This window comes from Pan paniscus, chromosome 20, assembly GCF_029289425.2.
Source record: "Pan paniscus chromosome 20, NHGRI_mPanPan1-v2.0_pri, whole genome shotgun sequence".
NCBI classification, from domain to species: domain Eukaryota; kingdom Metazoa; phylum Chordata; class Mammalia; order Primates; family Hominidae; genus Pan; species Pan paniscus.
Window position 1 is genome coordinate 5,540,209 of NC_073269.2, and position 8,558 is coordinate 5,548,766.

General features: G+C 54.4%; 1 pseudogene; it reads left to right on the plus strand.

Moving 5' to 3' along the window:
- Positions 1–4,761: 4,761 nt before the first annotated feature.
- On the plus strand, positions 4,762–7,445 carry LOC100990027 (high mobility group protein B2-like; annotated as a pseudogene).
- Positions 7,446–8,558: the final 1,113 nt, after the last annotated feature.

The window sequence follows — 8,558 nt, forward strand, 5'->3', positions numbered from 1 at the left end:
GAGTCTCTCTCTGTCGCCCAGGCTGGAGTGCAGTGGCGCGATCTCGGCTCACTGCAAGCTCCGCCTCCCAGGTTCACGCCATTCTCCTGCCTCAACATCCCGAGTAGCTGGGACTACAGGTGCCCACCACCACGCCCGGCTAAATTTTGCATTTTTTAGTAGAGACGGGGTTTCACCATGTTAGCCAGGATGGTCTCAATCTCCTGACCTCGTGATCCACCCTCCTCGGCCTCCCAAAGTGCTGGGATTACAGGCGTGAGCCACCGCGCCCGGCTCACTCTGCCTCTTTATATCCAGAGTGTCATCAAATTCACGAATTCAAGGCCAGGCTTAGTGGCTCATGCCTGTAATCCCAGCTTTTTGGGAGGCCAAGGTAGGCGGATTACTTGATGTCAGGAGTTCGAGACCAGCCTGGGCAACATGGTGAAACTCTGTCTTTACTAAAAATACAAAAATTAGCTGGGCATGGTGGTGGGCACCTGTAATCCCAACTACTCGGGAGGCCGAGACAGGAGAATCGCTTGAACCCAGGAGGCAGAGGTTGCAGTGAACCAAGATTGCGTCACTGCACTCCAGCCTGAGCGACAGAGCAAGACTCTGTCTCAAAAAAAGAGAAACACAGGCCAGGAACGGTGGCTCACACCTGTAATCCCAGCACTTTGGGAGGCCGAGGCGGGTGGATCACAAGGTCAGGAGTTCAAGACCAGCCTGGCCAATATGGTGAAACCCCGTCTCCACTAAAAATACAAAAAAAAACTAGCCAGGTGTGGTGGCGCACACTTGTAATCCCAGCTACTCGGGAAGCTGAGGCAGGAGAATCGCTTGAACCCAGGAGGCGGAGGTTGCAGTGAGCTGAGATTGTGCCACTGCACTCCAGCCTGGACAATAGAGGGAGACTCCATCTAAAATAAATACATAAATGAAAATGTGTAGATATCTACGAGTTCGGTGGGGATTCATACAACAGTGCATCTCATTCCCGACCGTGTTTTATCTTTGATGACAGGGTCATCGTTAATCCTCCATCCAGAGAAATGGGAAGTTAGAGGCCAGGACCTCCCAGCTGAAGATTTCTGTGGGACACAGGGCTGGGCCAGAGAAAAGGGCCCTGCAGGAGACCCTTAGAATAGCGGCCGGGCGACTGGCCCCACGGTGCCGGGAAGGACCCTTTGATCTGATTCCGCCATATGATCCGGTTCCGTGCTGGCCCAGCCTGGCCTGGGTTGGATGCCTGCTCTGATGCCCAAAGCCCCATCACCCTGAAGCAGATGGAGCTGGCATCCTGAATGAGACTCCTGGGGGCTCCAGGGCTCTCAGGTGGGAGTCCCAGAGCCACCAGGGACCTGGAGTGTAGACCTGGGCAGGGAGCTTGCTCTCTGCCAGCCGCAGTGGGCTCACCTGTGAGGGAGGATGTTAGAATAGTTCTTTTTAAAAAAAAATTTTTTTTTTTTTGAGACAGGATCTGGCTCTGTTGCCAGGCTGGAATGCAGTGGCGTGATCATGGCTCACTGCAACCTCCACCTCCCGGGCTCAGGTGATCCTCCCACCTCAGCCTCCCAAGTAGCTGGGACCACAGGCGCCCGCCACCATGACTGGTGAGTTTTTGTTTTTTGTTTTGTTTTGTTTTGTTTTTGAGACAAGAGTCTCACTCTGTTGCCCAGGCTGGAGGGCAATGGCACGATCTCGGCTCACTGCAACCTCCGTCTCCTAGGTTCAGGCAATTCTCCTGCTTCAGCCTCCCGAGTAGCTGGGGTTACAGGCGCCAGCCACCACGCCCGGATAATTTTGTATTTTTAGTAGAGACTGGGTTTCACCATGTTGGCCAGGCTGGTCTCCAATTCCTGACCTCAGGTGATCTGCCCGCCTCAGCCTCCCAAAGTGCTGGAATTACAGGCTGCGGGCTACCGCGCCTGGCCCCTAGTTTTTGTACTTTTTGTAGAGATTGGTTTTCACCATGTTGCCCAGGCTGGTCTTGGACTCCTGAACTCAAGCAATCCTGCCGCCTCGGCCTCCCAAAGTGCTGGGATTATAGGCGTGAGCCACTGCGCCCAGCCTTATTTTCTTCTTTTCAATAGAGACAGGGTCTTGTTCTATTGCCCACACTGGAGTGTAGTGACATAATCCCAGCTCACTGCAGCCTCAAACTCCCAGCCTCTGTTGATCCTACTGCCTCAGCCTCCCGAGTAGCTGGGACTAGAAGCGTGGGCCACTGCTCCTGGTCTATTTTCAGTTTTTTTTGTTTGTTTGTTTGTTTTTGAGATGGAGTCTCACTCTGTCGCCCAGGCTGGAGTGCAGAGGCATGATCTCAGCTCACCGCAACCTCCTCTTCCCAGGTTCAAGCAATTCTCCTGCCTCAGCCTTCCAAGTAGCTGGGACTACAGGCGTGCACCACTACGCCTGGCTAATTTTTGTATTTTTTAAGTAGAGACAGGCTTTCACCATGTTGCCTAGGCTGGTCTGGAACTCTTGGCCTCAAGGGATCTGCCCACCTCGGCCTCCCAAAGTGATGGGATTACAGGCATGAGCTACCATGCCTGGCCCCATTTTCACTTTTTGACTCTTGTGAATATTGCTGTTTTGAAAATTCACGCGTTTGTGTGAACAGGTTTCTAGTTCTCTCGGGCATATATCTTGGGGTGGAATTGCCAGTACATATAGCAACTCTATGTTTAAACTTTTGACTCTTTTCCAAAGGGGTTGCCCCACTTATGAGAATTCTGGTTTCTCCACATCCTCACCAATACTTGTTATGGTTCATCTTTTTTTGTTATTTATATATTTTATCTATTTTTATTTTTTTGAGACGGAGTCTTGCTCTGTCGCCAGGTTGGAGTGCAGTGGCGTGATCTCCGCTCACTGCAACCTCTGTCTCCCGGGTTCAAGTGATTCTCCTGCCTCAGCCTCCCGAGTACCTGGAATTAGAAGGGTGCGCCACCACGCCCAACTAATTTTTGTATTTTTAGTAGAGACGGGGTTTCACCATGTTGGCCAGGATGGTCTTGATCTCCTGACCTCATGATCCGCCCGCCTCGGCCTCCCAAAGTGCTGGGATTACAGGCGTGAGCCACTGCACCTGGCCTGTTATTTATGTATTTATTTTTTTTGAGACAAGTTCTTGCTATGTTGCCCAGGCTGGCCTCAAACTCCTAGGCTCAAGAGATCCTCCCAAAGTTCTGGGATTACAGGTGTGAGCCGCTGTGCATAGCCCTGAAGTGGTTAATTTTAATAATACATTTACTTTAGCCTAACATATCCAAAATTACATCATTTCAACATGCACTCATTATTAAAATTATTAATGGATATTTTATTTTATTTTTATTTATCTATTTTTTTGAGACGGAGTCTTGCTCTGTCTCCCAGGCTGGAGTGCGGTGGCGCGATCTTGGCTCACTGCAAGCTCCGCCTCCTGGGTTCACGCCTTTCTCCTGCCTCAGCCTCCCGAGTAGCTGGGACTACAGGCGCCTGCCACCACGCCTGGCTAATTTTTTTTTTTTTTGTATTTTTAGTAGAGACGGGGTTTCACTGTGTTAGCCAGGATGGTCTCGGTCTCCTAACCTTGTGATCTGCCTGCCTTGGCCTCCCAAACTGCATTTTTATTTATTTTTGAGACGGAATCTCACTCTGTCGCCCAGGCTGGAGTCAGTGGCGCAATTTCAGCTCACTGCAACCTCCGCCTCCCGAGTTCAGGCGATTCTCCTGCCTCAGCCTCCCGAGTAGCTGGGATTACAGGTGCCCGCCACCACGCCCAGCTAATTTTTGTATTTTTAGTAGAGACCAGGTTTCACCACGTTGGCCAGGATGGTCTCGAACTCCTGATCTCGTGATCAGCCCACCTTGGCCTCCTAAAGTGCTGGGATTACAGGCTTGAGCCACTGTGTCTGGCCAGTGAGATATTTTATTTGTGCCCCTTTTTTTTTTTGAGACCGAGTCTCGCTGTGTCGCCCAGGCTGCAGTGCAGTGGCACAATCTTGGCTCACTGCAACCTCTGCCTCCCAGGTTCAAGCGATTCTCTTACCTCAGCCTCCTGAGTAGCTGGGATTACAGGCGGGCGCCACGACGCTAGTTTTTGTATTTTTAGTGGAGACGGGGGTTTTACCATGTTGCCCAGGCTGGTCTTGAACTCTTGACCTCAGGTGATCACCTGCCTTAGCCCCCCAAAGTGCTGGGATTACAGGCAAGAGCCGCCATACCAGGCCCATTTTTTTTTCTTTCGAGACGGAGTCTCATTGTTGCCCAAGGTGGAGTGCAATGGCAAGATCTCAGCTCCCTGCAACCTCTGCCTCCCGGGTTCAAGAGATCCTCCTGCCTCAGCCTCCCAAGTAGCTGAGATTACAGGCGCCTGCCACCACGCCTGGCTAATTTTTGTATTTTTAGTAGAGACAGGGTTTTACCACGTTGGCCAGACTGGTCTCAAACTCCTGACCTCGGGTGATCCATCCGCCTCGGCCTCCCAAAGTGCTGTGATTACAGGTGTGAACTACCGTGCCTGGCAGGCCCATTTTTTATTTTTCTAACTTTGGAAATTCAGTGTGTAGGCCAGGCATGGTTCCTCATGCCTGTAATCCCAGAACTTTGGGAGGCCGAGGCAGGTGGATCACCTGAGGTTAGGAGTTCGGGACCAGCCTGAACAATATGGTGAAACCCTGTCTCTATTGAAAATCCAAAAATTATCCAGCCATGGTGCTGTATGCCTGTAGTCCCAGCTACTCCAGAGGCTGAGGCAGGAGAATTGCTTGAATCTGGGAAGCAGAGGTTGCAGTGAACCAAGGTCATGCCATTGCACTCCAGCCCGGGCAACAGAGCGAGACTCCGTCTCAAAAAAAAAAAGAGAGTCAGTGTGGAGGGAAGTGTCTCTGTTGGGTCCGGGTGCTCTGCGGGACTCTGAGGAAAAGCTCGCACCAGGTGGACGCTGTTCTGTCCCCATGGGTAAAGGCCACCCCAACAAACCGAGGAGCAAAATGTCCTCGTATGCCCTCTTCGCGCAGAACTGCCAGGAAGAGCACAAGAAGAAACACCCGGACTCTTCCGTCAATTTCGTGGAATTCTCCAAGAAGTGTTTGGAGAGACGGAAGACCACGTCTGCAAAGGAGAAGTGAAGTTTGAAGAGAAGGCAAAAAGTGACAAAGCTCGCCGTGACAGGGAGATTAAAAATTACATTCCTCCGAAATGTAAGAAAGGGTAAGAAAGGAAAGAAAAAGGATCGCAATGCTCCTAGAAGGCCACCATCTGCCTTCTTCCTGTTTTGCTCTGAACATCGCCCAAAGATCAAAAGTGGACACCCAGGCCTATTTGTCGTGGAAACTGCAAAGAAACTGGGTGAAATGTGGTCTGGGCAGTCAGCCAAAGATAAACAACCATATGAACAGAAAGCAGTTAAGCTAGAGGAGAGATATGAAAAGGGTATTGCTGCATATCGTGCCAAGGGCAAAAGTGAAGCAGGAAAGAAGGGCTCAAAGAAGAACAAACCAGAAGATGAGGAGGAGGAGGAGGAGAAAGAAGATGAAGATGAGGAGGAAGAGGGTGAAGATGAAGAATAAATGGCTATCCATTAATGATGCCTGTGCAGTGGGCTTGTTTTGCTAAGAATGTGAATTCCAGTACAGCTCAGTATTAGCTTCAGTATAAAACTGTACAAATTTTCGTATAGCTCGTAAGATTCTCTGTACAGAAAATACTTTTCTTTTCTTTTTTTTGAGACAGAGTTTCGCTCTTGTTGCCTAGGCTGGAGTGCAATGGCGTGATCTCGGCTCACCGCAACCTCCGCCTCCCGGGTCCTGGTTCAAGCAGTTCTCCTGCCTCAGCCTCCTGAGTAGCTGGGATTACAGGCACATGCCACCACGCCCAGCTAATTTTTGTATTTTTAGTAGAGATGGGGTTTCACCATGTTGGCCAGGCTGCTTTCAAACTCCTGACCTCGTGATCCGCCCGCTTCGGCCTCCCAAAATACTGGGATTACAGGTGTGAGCCACCGCACCCTGCCTAATGTCCCTAAATATTTAATGGTTTTTAAAAAATTTATTGTGTATGGCAGCACAGCAAACTTGTAGGAATTAGTATCAATAGTACATCTTGCGTTTTTTAAGATGTTGTATTTTGTAACATTTTGTAATAAAATTATGCGTATCAAAAAAACAAAGAAATTCCGTGTGTAGTTCACACTCACAGCACATCTCCGTCCAGGCACTTGAGAGAATGACTAGGAGGGGTTCTTGGAGGAGGTGGTGTTTGAACGGAGAATCCATCTTCAAGGATTCTTTCTGTAATGGTCACCAAGTATTTCCTGAGTCACTTCCATGTGTCCTGCAGTTCTCTGAAGGGGCGTGGGACCTACCGATGCCAATTATCCAGCATTATCTCCAGATTCCAAGAAGTTGGGGTGTGAGCCAGCAATCAGTACAGAAAAGAGATACCAAAATAAGTTTGAGTTGGGGAGTGTTCCTTCAACTTCAGTTTTCTGGGAGAGATCTTTTTTTTTTTTTTTTTTTTTTGAGACGGAGTTTCGCTCTTGTTGCCCAAGCTGGAGTGCAGTGGCACGATCTCGGCTCACCGCAACCTCCTCCTCCCGGGTTCAAGCGATTCTCCTCCCTCAGCCTTCTGAGTAGCTGGGATTACAGACATGGACCTGTAATTTCTACTAAAAATACAAAAATTAGCCGGGCGTGGTGGCGCACGCCTGTAATCTCAGCTACTGGGGAGGCTGAGGCGGGAGAATCGCTTGAACCCGGGAGGCGGAGGTTGTACCAGGATAGTTTGTTCCAGCTAAACAACCTGGCCCTAGTGCAGGAAAAGGTGGAAGGCACGGGGCTAGCACAGGAGGGTTCAATATTTTCAACCTTATCAAGCCATATTTTGGCAACTCTTGTTTTTCACGAGAAGCCCCCGCTGGGCTCGTCCCAGCGCTGTCCTGAGGCTTCCCCCATGAGTTCCGTGGCGCAGAGGCCGCCCTGAGCGTTTCTCTTTCCCCTGGTCCAAGAGTGGCTCAAAACAAGGATTTTTGACTGGAATTGGCCACTTTGGGTTACTTTTTGACCCTTGACCTCGCCCCAAAGGGGGATCCGGGGCAGGGGCTCTGGCAGGGGTGGCCCCGCTCCTTCCAGGTCCGCAAGCCCAGGTTCCCACCCACCGGGCTCAGCCCACCCTGCGGCCGTTCAGGGAGGCCGTTGGCACCCGTGACCTACGACCCCCTTCCCGAGCCCCACCGAGGTCACAGCCGTGGCCTCGCCTCCCCATGCCTGCTTCCCGCCCCCTGCCCATGACGGGCGTCTCCGCGGACCAATGAGCGCGCTGTATCCACCCCTCGGGCGGGGCCAAGCGCCGACCAATCCCCGCTCGGGCGCCCGGCCGGGTCCAAACGCTCCAATCGTCAGCGGCGGCGGGGCGGGCAGAGGGCCGGGGATGGCAGGTTCAACCAACGGGTGGGCACGTCGTCCTCGAGAGTAGGCGTGCCCTGCGGCCGGGCGTGCGGTGTCCGCGGCGGCGCAGGGAGGGGGAGGGAGGTAAACAAGATGGCGGCGGCGTGTCGGGCGCGGAAGGGGGAGGCGGCCCGGGGCGCCCGCGAGTGAGGCGCGGGGCGGCGAAAGGAGCGCGGGTGGCGGCACTTGCTGCCGCGGCCTTGGATGGGCTGGGCCCCCCTCGCCGCTCCGCCTCCTCCACACGCGCGGCGGCCGCGGCGAGGGGGACGCGCCGCCCGGGGCCCGGCACCTTCGGGAACCCCCCGGCCCGGAGCCTGCGGCCTGCGCCGCCTCGGCCGCCGGGAGTCCCGTGGAGTCCCCGCTGCCGCGCCGCCCCGCGGACCGGACGCTGAGGGCACTCGGGGCGGGGCGCGCGCTCGGGCAGACGTTTGCGGGGAGGGGGGCGCCTGCCGGGCCCCGGCGACCACCTTGGGGGTCGCGGGCCGGCTCGGGGGGCGCCCAGTGCGGGCCCTCGCGGGCGTCGGGCAGCGACCAGCCCTGAGCGGAGCTGTTGGCCGCGGCGGGAGGCCTCCCGGACGCCCCCAGCCCCCCGAACGCTCGCCCGGGCCGGCGGGAGTCGGCGCCCCCCGGGAGGTCCGCTCGGTCTTCCGCGGCGGAGCGTTTGCTCCTGGGACAGGCGGTGGGACCGGGGCGTCGCCGGAGACGCCCCCAGCGAAGTTGGGCTCTCCAGGTGTGGGGTCCCGGGGGGTAGCGACGTCGCGGACCCGGCCTGTGGGATGGGCGGCCCGGAGAAGATTGCGCTCGGCCGTGTTCATGCTTGTCCGTGGGCCTGAGGTCCCCGGAGGATGACCTAGCACTGAGAAGCCCCGGCCGGCCTCCCCAGGGTCCCCGAGGACGAAGTTGACCCTGACCGGGCCGTCTCCCAGTTCTGAGGCCCGGGTCCCACTGGAACTCGCGTCTGAGCCGCCGTCCCGGACGCCCGGTGCCCGCCGGTCCGCAGACCCTGCACCGGGCTTGGACTCGCAGCCGGGACTGACGTGTAGAACAATCGTTTCTGTTGGAAGAAGGGTTTTTCCCTTCCTTTTGGGGTTTTTGTTGCCTTTTTTTTTTTCTTTGCAAAATTTTGGAGAAGGGAAGTCGGAA